Source organism: Calonectris borealis, chromosome 13, assembly GCF_964195595.1.
Source record: "Calonectris borealis chromosome 13, bCalBor7.hap1.2, whole genome shotgun sequence".
In the NCBI taxonomy this organism is placed as follows: domain Eukaryota; kingdom Metazoa; phylum Chordata; class Aves; order Procellariiformes; family Procellariidae; genus Calonectris; species Calonectris borealis.
In genome coordinates this window covers 15,883,967-15,897,939 of record NC_134324.1, presented here as the reverse complement: position 1 = coordinate 15,897,939, position 13,973 = coordinate 15,883,967, and positions in this window count along the sequence as shown.

Below are 13,973 nucleotides of genomic sequence, written 5' to 3'. Positions count from 1 at the left end.
TGCCAACCTCCTGCTGACAGATCCACTGGGAAGCGTGCAGAATTTCACCCAGGATTTTAGCCAAAGTCCTGCCTGGATTTCTCCCTTAGGGTACACCTTCTCAGCTGGTCTAGCGAGCGCCCAAATCCAATTGTCATGCATATACAGAACCGCTGAGGCTTATAGTGACCTTACACCCGTGTCCTTGGGCTTTCCAAGTCATATATGGTAAAACCAGTCTTACTAGCCTCTCGCCCTATTTCTACCTTCTAAAACCAAAAGCATAAAACAAGGGGTTCATTCATAAACATTAATGAGGCTACCTGAGGGACTATATTCTGTAGCATCATCATAAAATAAGACAAGCAATACTACTGCAGGATAATCTCTTTGTAGCTGACAAACATCCCTCTCACCTATTTTTAGGGATACTTTAAAGTGTTTCAAACTAGTTGAATAATTAAAGCTTTTTTCTTGGCTCTGGAGTTGCACAATTTTTTGATCTGAAGCACTTTCTTCCTCGAACCACAATCTCATCCTGGAGAGCACACCGAGCTGGGAGCATTAGAAAGCGAGCAGTGGCAGCCCCGATGGACAGGCTTGCTTAGACGCTTGCTTAGGACAGGCGCCTGGCATCAAATGCTCAGTCCTGCTAGTCATCTCCAGAGCATCCCTTCCATTTCTCATAGGCCAAGGGAAACATGCACTAAGATGCTCGTTCTAGGAAGACCAGGAAAGTTTTGACAGCTGGTCAAGGGGCAAAGGAGATATTTTGGTAGCTGAGAGACAGCTGCGTTGAAGGTTTTGTCCTAGCACTCGCAGCATGGCTTTGAAAGCAGTGGAGGGCTGAGTAGCAAAGAACATAACCCCCATAGGGAAAGCTTCTACTCACCCCCAGAACTGCCACTGCTGAAAAAAATTCTCCTGCAGTGCCCTCTGCCCTGCACATTGCACCTGGTCCCTGCGTCTCAGCGCTTTCCTGCGGTGCACCAAGAAAACAGACTAGAAAGTTGGCTGAGCAAATCTAACCTTTTGCTGCAACCTCTTCCAGGCCATGCAATCCCACTTCCCCCCACACCCCAGCTCTGGCCTTCACCTGACCCCTCTGGGAGCCAAGGCAGCTCACTAACCTAACAAAAAATAAACAAACAAAGCCCAAAATTCAACCTCCTTTTTTGCTGGGTTAGTTTCCTGCTGGATTAGGTACCAAGGAGTCAGGCAAGTACCAGAGCCGAGGCAAAGGAAGGTGCAGAAGGGTACAGCCAGGAGCAGGGACACATTCCTAAGAAGTGTGGGTTTGGCAAATTCTAGGGGTTTTGTTTGTTTGTTTTAATATTACAGATTACTGTGTATTTATGCTATAGGAAGCATGAGAAGAAAACCAAAACTAAAAGAAATTTCAGGATGCCTGACTCTTGGCACAGAAGGCAGCAAGGTTTGCAACAATGCTAGGAGAGCTCAATGCATAATCTTGTACCTTCCCTTCAGAAAGTTCTGGCCTGATCCCCACCATGATTGCTACAGGTACATGCTACATTTTTAAGCAACTGTCAGCCATACCCTGCATCCCACAGCAGAGACCCAGGCCAGGCAATATCTTGAATATAAGGACCGAGGCATAAAATTTGGTTCAAGGTCCAATAGCAAGTAGACAGCTTCCAATACTTGCAGTAGCTTGTGCTGAAAAGATTGACTGCAAAGCCCTGTCCCAGCTGGAGTCTCCAAACACTGAGGGCTTCTGGCCGCCTGCACCTCCACAGCTCATCCAGCCATTCTCACATTGTACCTCGGCCATCTCCTTCCCATCGGTGAGACAATAAATGCCTCAGAGGGATTCTGGAGGACATCAACTGTGTGTAAAAGATTAGTCCTCAAGACCTTTAACAAGCTTCCCAGTCTGAATCCAGATTGTCTTGATGTAGAAAGTTAGCCTGACAATAACTTGTACTTGACCTCTTGCTAGTTTCTGTAGGCATTCGCTCAGCACTTGGGATGATTTCAGCCAAACGGTTGATTTGAATTGATGTTGTGTCCTTACCGGGTTTGTCCAATATTGGTTAGAGCGCATTGTGCTTGTTGTGTTGGCTATCTTGATCAGGGGTAGCATCACCTAATAGCTAGGAAGAGGCTGGTATTAATTCCCACATTGAAATTTCAAAGCATCTCAGTGAATTAGAAACACACCAGTCACAGAAAAATGACTAGGGTCCTTGGTGTAATGATATCCTCAAAATGAGCTACTGTGTCTGAAAAGCTTCCCAAACATACATGATCATTTCCAGGAGAAATAAAACAGTTACCTGGTTCCCATTTTGGAGGGGCAGCTCAAATACATAGCGCATTGCCAAAGCAGTTTCCTTACCGAGGAGCTTCTTGGGCTCGGGTTCAGCAGCATCGCTGGGAATAGCCACAAAAGTTCTTCTGGTCTGCAGGATACATGCTTGGAGATGTGCTATTGCACCCCATCAGCCTTTATTTTCCAGTGCTGATACCCGAGTTTCCACCTTTCTATCTGCCAGCTGACGCAGGTATCAGAAAGCCAAGAAAGTCTGCGGGGGCAAATAACTGCAATGAGTCATTAGACACCAATACAGCATTAGTCCTTTTGCCCTTTACCCAGCTTTGGAATATGTCGAGCCCATGACTGTGCGGTTAAATTAGGAGCACCCATGTTCTTGTGCTCCTGACCACTGCGCTGGGGAGCCTATTCGAGGCAAGGAGTACAGGAGGCATCAAAAATCTCACTGGAAAGCCTGGGGCCATCTGCCTGCTGTCCTCCTGAGCTAAGAAGTAACTTTCTGAGGCCTTCTAGGCCACAGAACGCCGTGGGTCACAGGAAAAATAGAAGTCTCCCAAGAAGAAACTCGCTTGCTGTTCACAGGGTGAGGAAGTTAGGAAAACATTTCTGATAAATACTCAGTTCTATCAGCTATGCAGCTCGGTTCAAGCTTTTCAACGTCTTTTCAAGCAGCCTGAACATCCAACGTCAGCACGCTAAAGATGCGCTCAAGGCCCTGATAGAAACACCAGAGAGGGGGCCACCCACCTCTGTTGCGAGGGGTTCGCTGCAAGGCAGCTGTCAGCAGAAGGCTCCTTCCCACCAGCCCCATTCACAGCCCTTCCCCGAGGCTGGGACCGCACCGGGCTGGGATGGTTGGCAGCCGAACTCCAGCACGCCGGCTCTGTGAAATGGTCCTAGCGCAGACACAGCGATCCCGGCACGTCGTCAGATGTTCCTCGGAGCGGCGTATCAAACCATCCTGCCCTTAGCAAAGCCAGTTATTCCATTGTGGTCGGTAAGCTGCAGTTTAAGCAGTATAATTACAACTGCATTTGGCGTTTCCACTTCTGTCTGGATCGCATCTCTTCACAACCCTTACCCACTGGCAAAATTCTCTAGTGAAGACTTGACCCGAATGAAAAGGCTGATATAAATACATCCGTAGGGTTCTGCCAGCAATTAGGAATAAGGGCGGGGGGAAATCCCTCCTAGGAATCTAACAAAGCCAGGAAACCTTTTTAAGCAGAACCAGCCTATCGGAGTGACAGAGTTGACATTTAAGGTTGGATGGACAATAGCGACATGAAAAGTGTTAAATGACCTGTTCATCTCAACAGCATATTCATTAGGCTAGTTAGGGGGCTGTTTCAAAAGCCTTCAGTTTGGACCCGGCTTCTCCCATCACTGACCTTCTGTGTTAACACGCAATAGAGACGAAGAGGCTCGATTAACCCTTCTCTAACTGGTATAGTCGAAAGCTGTTTGCAGAGGATTGATTTACAAGTACAAGAGCTTTTTTTTTTTTTTTTTTTTTAAAAAATCAAGAGTTTGACTTCAGTAAAGATGAGAAGAAATCCCTCCGTATGAAACCCTCCCAGTCTTACAACACGTGGGATTTCCATGCATGGATTTTCTGATGCCCACGACCTAAGGCTGAATTCCAAGTCCTGTAACTATAGTAAAATATTTGTAATTGCTCACTGGGATCTCAGCCAGTGAGAGTATTTCCTCTTTAACCTATGAAACAAAGAGAGTTATCTTAAATACGTGCTGAAAGTAGAAAATAAAATTAGCGATGGTGTTTAAGGAGCTTGCCAGCATGCAAGTTCAGAGAGACAGAGGTTAATCTGATCCCAATTCAACTATGGGAAACCTAATGTTCCAACAATTAAAATATTAGTCCAGATGAACAGGTGACCCCCCCAAATCCCTAACGGGGTGGCACAGCCTGTTATCCCCTGTAGCCATATCCCATTAAGCTGACACCTCGGCAGGAGTAGGATACACTCCCAGTTGCACACACAAAATTAATTATTGTCAAATGCACTTCATGGGGACTGAGGTGAGAAATACAAGTTAAAATAATTGACAGTCATATTAGGCAGCAGTTCAAAACCTCCTTGCAGTATAACCACAGGCAAGATAAACAGAAACTCACGGTTACCTTCACAGGTGGGCTCCCCCCGCTTCTTGTCACGTTGTCCCCACTCCTGCTGGCTTTTTTCTTCCTTTCGCTCCCTTCTCCCCCTCCTGTTTTTGCTTCCCCTCACACCTCGGCCCTGGCTCTTTCCCAGCGCACACTGCCAAGCTGCCCAGGGGGTGGCAGGCGGGCAGTTTGCCCCTGCACACCTGCTCCAAGAGATTTGCCACCGCAGCAGAGCACCTCCTACGCCACCAGACTGCTGGAAATCGCGTGCCCCCTGCATACTGCCTCCTTACATTCCCAGCTCGTCTCTGCTCCCTCATCTAACACATCCTTCCTGCCACAACACACTTTCTTCAGCCGTCTCCTTCCATGCTCAGCTACCACAGGACCATCTGTTTCCATGTATCTTCTTTTTAAAGAGGCACTATCCCAAACCTTGTAAACCCCAAGCGACCCGGCGTATGAGCAATGAGCAAAATTCAAGTTCAGAAGGGCGTTTCTGCTTACGTTTTGCATGCAAAGAACCACACTCAAAAAAATTAAAGGCCCTGGGAAAAAAAAAATAAGCATTTATCTACCTACCCCACCAAGCCAAATACTAAAAGTAGGAAGACAGGACAACTGGAAACAATCTCTGCAAGCTTCCCATAGCCTTCAGAGGAGATGGAATCTAGATGTAATTTTAAAGGAGAAGATTGTAAGTGTTTTCCTTGCACTTTAATTGGCAAGTAATCAGGACCACATTCAATGCAACACAAGTTCTTGCAATCATGCTGTGACAGCAGACCAAGAAACTCTATTAGGAATCCAATGCAATTACAACCCAACAGCAGTCCAGCAAAGGACGAGATATAAAGGGAGGCATGACCCCACATTAGAAAGAAGCTGGTGATGATACGGCTAAGGTGTAGTTCAGACACCACTGAAGTGACACTAACGGAAGCAATCAGAAGGGCTGGCGCTGGGACAAGAAAGGTGCCACTGGATACTTATTTCACAGTCCTGAAACGTTGCTATGGTCAGAGTTGCTTTCAGATCATCAAATAACTGTTTCCAAAACCATGAATACCCCCCCGCAGTCAGCAGTATCTGAACACATCCTTTTCTCTTTGGCCATCCTGCCACTGTCCACGCTTCAAAACAGGACTAGGGCAGCACGTGGCATGCAGACAAGATGATACATTAAAACCATTCACGTTCAGATGGATGAAAGAGGAGAATGTTCTGCAGGAAGCATAATCTTGGTGCTACACTATCTCACAACATGTTTCTGAATGAAGCTTTGGGTCTGGCCATGGTTTGTAACTTTTAAAGACAGGCTGCCTGTCTCCAGATGCCTGTGTCACCGCTGAGACGGGGAGCAACGTACGAAATCCTTGGCTAGAGAGAAGGAGGAACAAGTTTTCTCCGCAGGAACTGTGAACCAGGCGCTCGGTCTCTTCCCTGCCCGGTCAGGCTGCCGGGCGATCAGCTGCGGGAGCGCATTGCGCGGACCAGCTGTTCTGGCTGGCATCGTAAGTAGGTTGAAGGTCTGGGTGTAAGAAAACAAGGAGAGCGTTGGGCGATTCCAGCCTGGTGGGGAAACACGCTGCTAGCGCAACAGGGCTTTGAGAGGGGTTAAAAATCTAATTGTCAGAAAAGACATAAACGATATAGGTCCTGCAAAGGCAGAGACTAAAGCAGTTTTTCTTGATCTGTGACCTGAACTACACTGCTGAGACACAAGATCTCCAAAACTGACCGTAAAGCTAGGGAATGAATACATTGCCTATATGCACATAGATTCCCAAAGAGCAAGGGAAAAAATGCAAAATGAAGTTACAAGTATTTACAGTTTAGGAGAACATTTAATTGGTTGTAAAAAAACCCCACCAGGGTGTCATTGCACAAGATGATTCTTGGATCGTCTTCAAAGGGTTAGGTGGACCTTCAGTAAAAAAGGGAATGAGAAACACTGGCTCAGGAAAACCCTCAAAGTCCCTTAAGCTTCCCCAACTCTCCCCCATGACCTCTCTGTCCCCTCTACGTTTTTTTCTTCTGATAAATCTGTTCAGAAAATATCGTTTCCTTTTTGGTACCAGTTTGGGGCTATCACTTCACCATAGCAACAGACAGCAAACAGCAGCTCGAACAACTGGAAGTTGTTGGCTGACTCAGGTAGGCTCTCCTGCGGCAGCAGGCTTGAGTGACTCCCTGCTTTTGGAAAAATGATCAGTTGCATAATTCTAGATTTAATTCCACTAAAAGAGAATATACACAATTAACTAAATGCCACCAATTAAACTATCAAGAAGGCAGGAATATTTTCAGTCATTGCACTTTGTATGCAGCTACACTGTAATCAAGGTATGACAGCAGCTCCTGTAGACACACCAAGCTACTTTTGAAGTAACTACCTCAAGTGCTTGGAGACAGACGGGGACCACAAACCCCACCGGGGCAGCTGGGTCCATCCCAGGCAGTTCCCCTGCATACATCTCTGTGCTGGCATGGGCCAAGTGGCCAACGGTGCCCAAGCTACCAGAGTCTGGGGGTGAGATTTTGTGAAAGAACAAAAGTCCAGGTCACTTCCAAGCAATGCCCAGCAGAGAGGATGGGTCTGAGCTAAGACGTCAGAGCATGAACTGAAGCAGATGAGGCTCAATCCTGCTGCTAGACCATGGAGGTATTGCGCTCAGCAGGACAGCAGGGAGATAAAGAAGTCAACAGGGTGATGAAGCAATGAAGGAGAGGAAGAGGAGTGTTGTCCAACGCACAGTTGGGACTTACACGAATATCTTTACATTACTGAAAAGCATAGGAGAGTCATAGACGATGACAAGGTATCCAGCTCAGGTTGCTACCACCAGGTGCTTACATCTATCCTTGATGATGTGAAAGGAAAAATTTATTTGGGGGGAAATTTAATAATAAAGGGTGTAGATTTCTGCCATGTGCTCCTGAATTCTTCTTGCTTTACATTCGTTGAACATCTGCTTTGTTAACATATTTAATCCCTGTTTTGCATAGGAGTGTAGGAACATTACAATGAGTGAATAGCAAATATATTTACAGTGAAATTGTTTTTAAAATTGTATAATTTATGTGTGCACATATTCTTTATAGAGACACATATGTATACATACATATATTAAGAATCGCTTTACAGTTAAAGGAAGGTGAACTTCCCCAAAACATTTGCAACTATTTCAATTTTCTTTTAGGTTTATTAACCCCTTTCAGGTTTAAAAGACACTGTCTAATGAGATCGGGGTGTGTATTGTATATCTATCATTACAGATGCCACTGAAGTCAATTAACTTTTTTTTTTAATTACAACTTCTCATATCAAGACAAAGGTCTTTGATAAAACTCTCCCAAAATGTCTCAGCTTTGTGCTTTTCCCCACCTAAAAGTAGATGCCTTTCAAAGAAAAATGGCTTCAATCACGAAAGAAAGACAAACATACTGAAAGGATGAAAACAAAATAAAAATCAAAAATCTGCCAAACTTTCTTCCCTGTATCATCAGAGACAGCACATTTTCAGGATATCAGCAGCAGCCCAGTGTATCTGGCATTTAAAAATATCCAACTAGGTTAGACCCTGCACAGCCCTTGCTGTTCTTTAATTTATGAACTAGTGTCCAAATCCTGACCTCCAGTTACAAAACCCCACTGAGTTCACTGGAATTTCATAGATGAAATTCAGGACAGAATTCAACTTTGTGTTGCTTAAGTGTAATTGGCCCATAGTATATTGGTTGGTGGGAGATGTTTTTTTCCCACCATTGCATAAACTGATGAGATAAAAATTTAGTAACTAAAAGCGTTTTTCAGAATCCCATTTTCCTGGGAAAAGAAATGTCATTATATGGAAATGGCAAAGTTATTTGGTCTTACTGTGAACATGGTAACTGTGGTCTCTGGGTCATCTTGTGCTCTTTCTGCCTTTCCATCAGCTCATTTGTTTTCCATGTGGCTGCTTGTACATATACAATTGTCTCTGGTTATCATATGCTGAACATGATTGTTACGCGCTCAGATTTATTCCCAGCATGAAAATTATTTGAAAACGGGGGGAATGAGGGGGAGGAACACAGCCATCATTTGAGGAACTCGCACAGTAGAGTGCTCAAGAGCTTCCTTTCAGATTTGCCTTCCCTGCCAAGAAAAGGCATTGTTACAGTGACAGCCAAGAGGCGTGTGTTACAACAGGAAAATCATATGGGATGCAAAATTAAAATCTCAATCACAGGTGAAAAAATCAAGGCAACAGAGGAGCGTAGATACAGCATTGCTCTTTTCTCCCTGCCTCCTCGAAAAAGTTGCAAATGCCTTGTCCTTACGGATGCGATGCTGTAAGATGGCCAATGCCTAAAGCAGGGGAGCTAAGCACCCCCCCAGCACCGCGCCCTTTCTCAGCACGGTGTGGCTTTGGGCTCTCTTTAGAGCAGGAGAGCAGCGACTCTGCTGCTCCGAGACCTGCCTGTACTCCACAGCCTGGGTCCCTGCTCCTGTCAGGTCGACAACTCTACACCAGCTATCCCCCACCTGACAAACTGTCACCGCTCGGAAGGAGCTTGGACTGCATCCGCAGCAGCGGCAGCAAGCGGGAGAGGTCACCTCTTCCACCAGGGCAGCGGCCGACGGCCCCTGCCACCCCAGCTCACAGAAGACCTCCTCTGCCAGCACGGCCGGACCTACGACAGGTCTTACTAGTTGATCCCATCAAAGGAAGAGCGCGACTTTCCGATGCCCCAAGCCAGCGTGGCCACGCTGGCAGTATTTTGCAGCACGGCTCGAACGCCAGCGCGACCGGTACGCCACGTTACGGTTTCTACAGAGGAGCGCGGGGGCTCCCACCTACACTCAGCTGAGGATTCGGATCGCGCCCGCTGTCAATTTAAGGACAAACTTGTCAAGCCAGTGCACATCCAGATAGAAATCAGGGGGGATTTCTCCACGCACAGACCACTGTATTTCTGAATGGCAGATTATGCTTCTCAGCTTCCTCTACTCCCAGCTACTCAGCATTTCTCCCCCGTTGTAGTAATTCTGGCCGACAACGCTCAGTACTACTTACCCTCTTTGGATAATCACACCCTTACAGTACCTCTCGCAGCCTAATGTTTTACAATGAAATCTGAGAAGGTCTGAATAATCCTAATAGCAGTTCGGCAGCGACACTCGCACAATTATTATATAAAAGGTAAGTGTGCTCCTACCAGCTCTCCATTTAAATTTATAGTGATTGGTTCCATACAGTAACATGGTAAATTAAAAAAATCCCCCAGCCTTCATTTAAGAGGTTTATAGTAAATAAAAAATGCCGAGGGCTGTGTGTTGGCCCCCAGTCTGTCAGCTCTCTGTGCAGGAAGGGGATTCAGGCTCCCTTTCCCAGGCACGCATAAAATGCCGGGTGATATACGGCTCTGCTCCGCGAGGAGCCGGCTGCAGCGAAAGCCAGAGGAACTCAGGCTGCTGGTCCTAAGGAAACCTTCTCCGCAAATCCGGGCTGGCAGGGCCGAGGCAGAAATCACCCATACTCTCCTGCAGCCTGCTTTTCCCAGTACACTCCAGCATCTTTTCAGGGTTTGGCGATGCACCGTTTCCCAGGTACAAGGCATCGTGGAGTTGAATCCCTGATTAATTCGATGCACAGCACCCTTACTGTATTGAACAAAGGCTGGCAACTCTGTCAGATGTGGTGAGTATCGTCTGAATTATTTTTTCCACAAGGAGCACAGACCTTGAGAAGGTTTTTAAACTATGTCCAGAGACTAAAGGCCCCTCTGTTGTTCTGAATTTAGACTGCAAGGAAGACAGATCTTCACTCGTGAGATTTTAATTTCAGTAGCTGCACGAGTAACTTTAGAAAATACACCCTTGGGTCTGATCCTGACTCTTACTGAAGTCAAGGGCCGAGATCCTGTGCAAGGTAATGGGAAGAAAGCTGTGATTCTGCTACACAAAACCAAGCATCTGGGGGATGCTCAGCCCTATCCTGCTGCGAAGTTCATCGCTCCTGGGTGAAAACACCAAGGTGCCTGCTCCTCCTAGCTGAAGCCACCCTGCCAGCCTGCAGGCCCCCTTCTGCCCCTCGCCGCGAGACCCCACGCCACAGCCTCAGGGGGAAGAACAGCCACTGCAAGCCACACTGTCCCCAATTCGTTGCATACGTGGAAGGCTTTAGAAGTACTGATCACTGAGAACCACCCCCAGACCAGCTCCAAGAAGGGTCCTGCAGCTGAGTCAATCAGCACAGGCACCAGGGAGGTCTACAGCACCTTTACGCTCCCTACATCACCTTTACATTGCCTGCGTTGCCTTTATGCTGATTGCCGTGAGCCTGCCATCTCTGCTCGTGGTGAGGAAGGAAGGGCAGATCCTTCAGTTTTTCACACCCTCACCAAGCCGTTTCTCTGACGGCACTCAACACCCTTGCACTGCCATGGTGTCCTGACCAAGGGCACTTCCCAACAGGCTCCACCACCCAGACTGACCGCAGCTGCGGGATGGGATGTCTCGGAAACTGCCCCTACATGGAGCCTGGCCACCAGGACCCGCTTGGCAGAGCCCCCGGCCCCTGTGGGAGCTCAGAAGCAGGTCAGCAGATGGTGGGATCAGCCAAGGGGAGCTTGCTCGTTGTCATCAAGGAAGACAATTCTTTCCCCCAAGACATCCTGTGCTGTCACAGAGTGGCACATGGGCCAACAAGGACTGGCTTAGCGACAAGGAGCCAGAGGTGAGTCGAGGAGTCCATAAGTACTGGCTGGGAGAGAGAACCAATGTGTCTGACCTCAGGAAGCTCAGTTTTTCCACTAGTTTAGCAACCGCAGTAGGTCCCAAACCCTTGTTTTTGTCTGAAGCTGCTCCTGACCGTGGCAGGTCAGGGGAGATTCTGGCCTCTCCTTCCTCCCTTCACCACATCTCTGAGATGGTGCAACCAAGAGGACTAAGAGCCATCATCCAGCCGGGGGCCACTCTCTCCAGAGCAGCAGGGTTACTGGAGCACCCCCCAGGCTCTCCTGCAGCCCTCCCACGAGGCTGCCACAATGAGTACACACAACTGGATACCATTGCATTGGTGTGGGATGAATCATTCCAGCCAAGAGTACGCACCCTAACGAGGAGGAAAGAGTCTCCCGTGTTTTCCCCTCATGTTCCTTCCCATCCGTTTCCTCCTTAAAATAAATAAACAAATGAACGCATTGCTGGCTGAGCCTCGACCCTACACAGCTCACACCACTCACAGGTCCCTGCTGCTCCCTGGTGAGGCCCCTCTCCCCCAGAGCTGTCAGACGCAGCACACTCTGACCTGCCTCCCTAACCCTGCTGCAGCCTTTCCCCCTGCACGCCCACATAGGGGATATTGCCTGTCCCCTAATTTGTTGGGATTTCACAGCAAGAAATGAATGCCAGTGTTTCTATGAAGGGGGAGAGAGTCACCAGCCATGCAACATCCAGTGACAGATCCCAGCTCCTGGCATAGCTCCTGGTGTCTACCTGACCATCACTTTGTTAATGCATTTCGAGACTCACCCCATACTTAGGGAAATTCTCCCCTTCCTACAAGAGGACATAAAGCAGAAGCGGCCAGTTTGCATCTCTCAAGGCATACTGGGGGGTCAGCGGTGAGTCTGAGTGCAGGAAGGGGTCTGCAAAACTGCACTTGTAAATCCCTCAGTGGGAGAAGTTACAGTCCCCCCTCCCCCTGCTTACAGGATCTCTAGCGTCAGGGGCTTTACACTCCAGTGGCACGCTCCCAGTGTGCCTTGCACATCTGCTGAACTAAGGTAAAACCGGACACTGCAGAGCTGTGATTTATACCACCAGGGCAAGGCGCTGCTGGAGAGGTCCCTCCCTGCTGCAGGAGGAATACGCCCTCACTTCTTTTTCTCTCCTCATGCATCCTGCCCTCGCGATCGCTGCACAATTGCTGAGGGGAAGCCTGTTAGGAGATTGTCTCCACTCCTCCTCCTTTTGCAGCATCCAGAAATCCCAAGGCGTGTGGCTACTGCGCTGCCCTGCAAAGGCACCGGGCATCCCTGCCACAGTCCCTGCTGCACGGTACCCCCGGACCTCAGTGCTTTGGAGCAGCATAGGCAGCTTTACTTTCACAAGTGCTAACTGGATGCTTGAAGAACTCTACCAGAGCCGGCCAGCTAGCTTGGCTGCAAGAAGAGTTAACTCAGTGGAAGAAGGCAGAGGAATAAAAGGCCTTCCTGTCTCCGTTTGTCAGGCAACAGGTCACACATGCTCGCAGACAGATCCCAAAGCCTGTCTCTGCTCTCACATTTCCTCTCTTCCTTTCCCTGACGCTTTCCTGACACATCTTCTTGTGCACTTTGCTCAGCTTTCGAAGTAACACTCCTCCTTGCTTGTTCTCCTTCCCACTCCTTGTCACTGGAGTCCTGCTGCTGTCATCACACTCCCATCAGACTTCTCCTTTCAACTGTGCGTTTCCACGCTGTCTCTCCCAACTGTCACATACGCTTCTGGTTCAAACATCTGTTCCTCCCCCTCCCAGGGAAGTTACTCCAAAACATGCTGCTTTCTGTCTGAATGGCAGGAAGGATAGATTTGGTTGTACACATGGCGCTACACAACCATCCGTGCTGCTGAGTGAAAGGCTCCTCTTCTGTGATTTGATCACATCAATTCCCAGGGCTACAGGCTCAGTCCCTCCTTATTCTGCCAAGATGAAGGGCGAGAAGCTTGTTTCTTGCATCCTACCGTCCAGTTGCTCAGGGCTAACAGCCTCTGCTGTGCAGGGAAGCAGAGGAGAGGGACACTTGCTACGCCACGCAGAAGGAAGGTCTGCACAATCATTTTCTGTAACGGGGTAAAGGGATGCCCCTGCAAGAAAGACTCAATTCAGCGGTGGTACAGGGAGGCCAGCAAGGGACTGACCATTTACAAGAGCAACGTGACTACCCAGTGCCTAATAGCGAGTGATGCCCAATGGTCTCAAAGGGCTTGCACCGTTGCATGGTGAGGCTCAGGCTGGTGCTGAATACAGACCTGGGTTAACCCAGGCGGTATGCCCAGCAAGATGTCCTGCACAGTCTGCAAGCATCACAGGGCTCAGAGGCAGAGCGTGTTTCCAGGTCTCTGCAGCAGGCCACAGCAGCCCCGCTGCCTGCACGCCCAGCTCTGCTAGCAGCCCTTGAACTGCCCAGCCTCACTGATGCCATGGGGAGGTGGGGGGGTGATCATGGGGGGAAGAACAACTGGTCTCTGACCTCCTGCTTGCTCTGTCCCCACGCACTGGCTGGAGGCAAGGCCATCGTGCAGGAGCAGCGTGCCTCAGCAGCATTACTTTGTCTCCATGCTTGGACAGACAGAAACCCAAAATCTTGTTCTGCATAAAAAACCTCAGGGTAGAAAATGACATTCCAGTCCTTGGGTCCTTCCATCTTTCTCCAAAGCATTTGGTATCACTCAGCAGAGACAGCGACTGGAGCTGTGAGGTGTCTCTGGTCACACTCCACCTAGTGATCCTCTGCTTCTAGGCAGAGGGAGGACTGCAAGCCCACACTACACATCCACCATCACACCAGCAACGGCTCCTTCGACACCTCAGC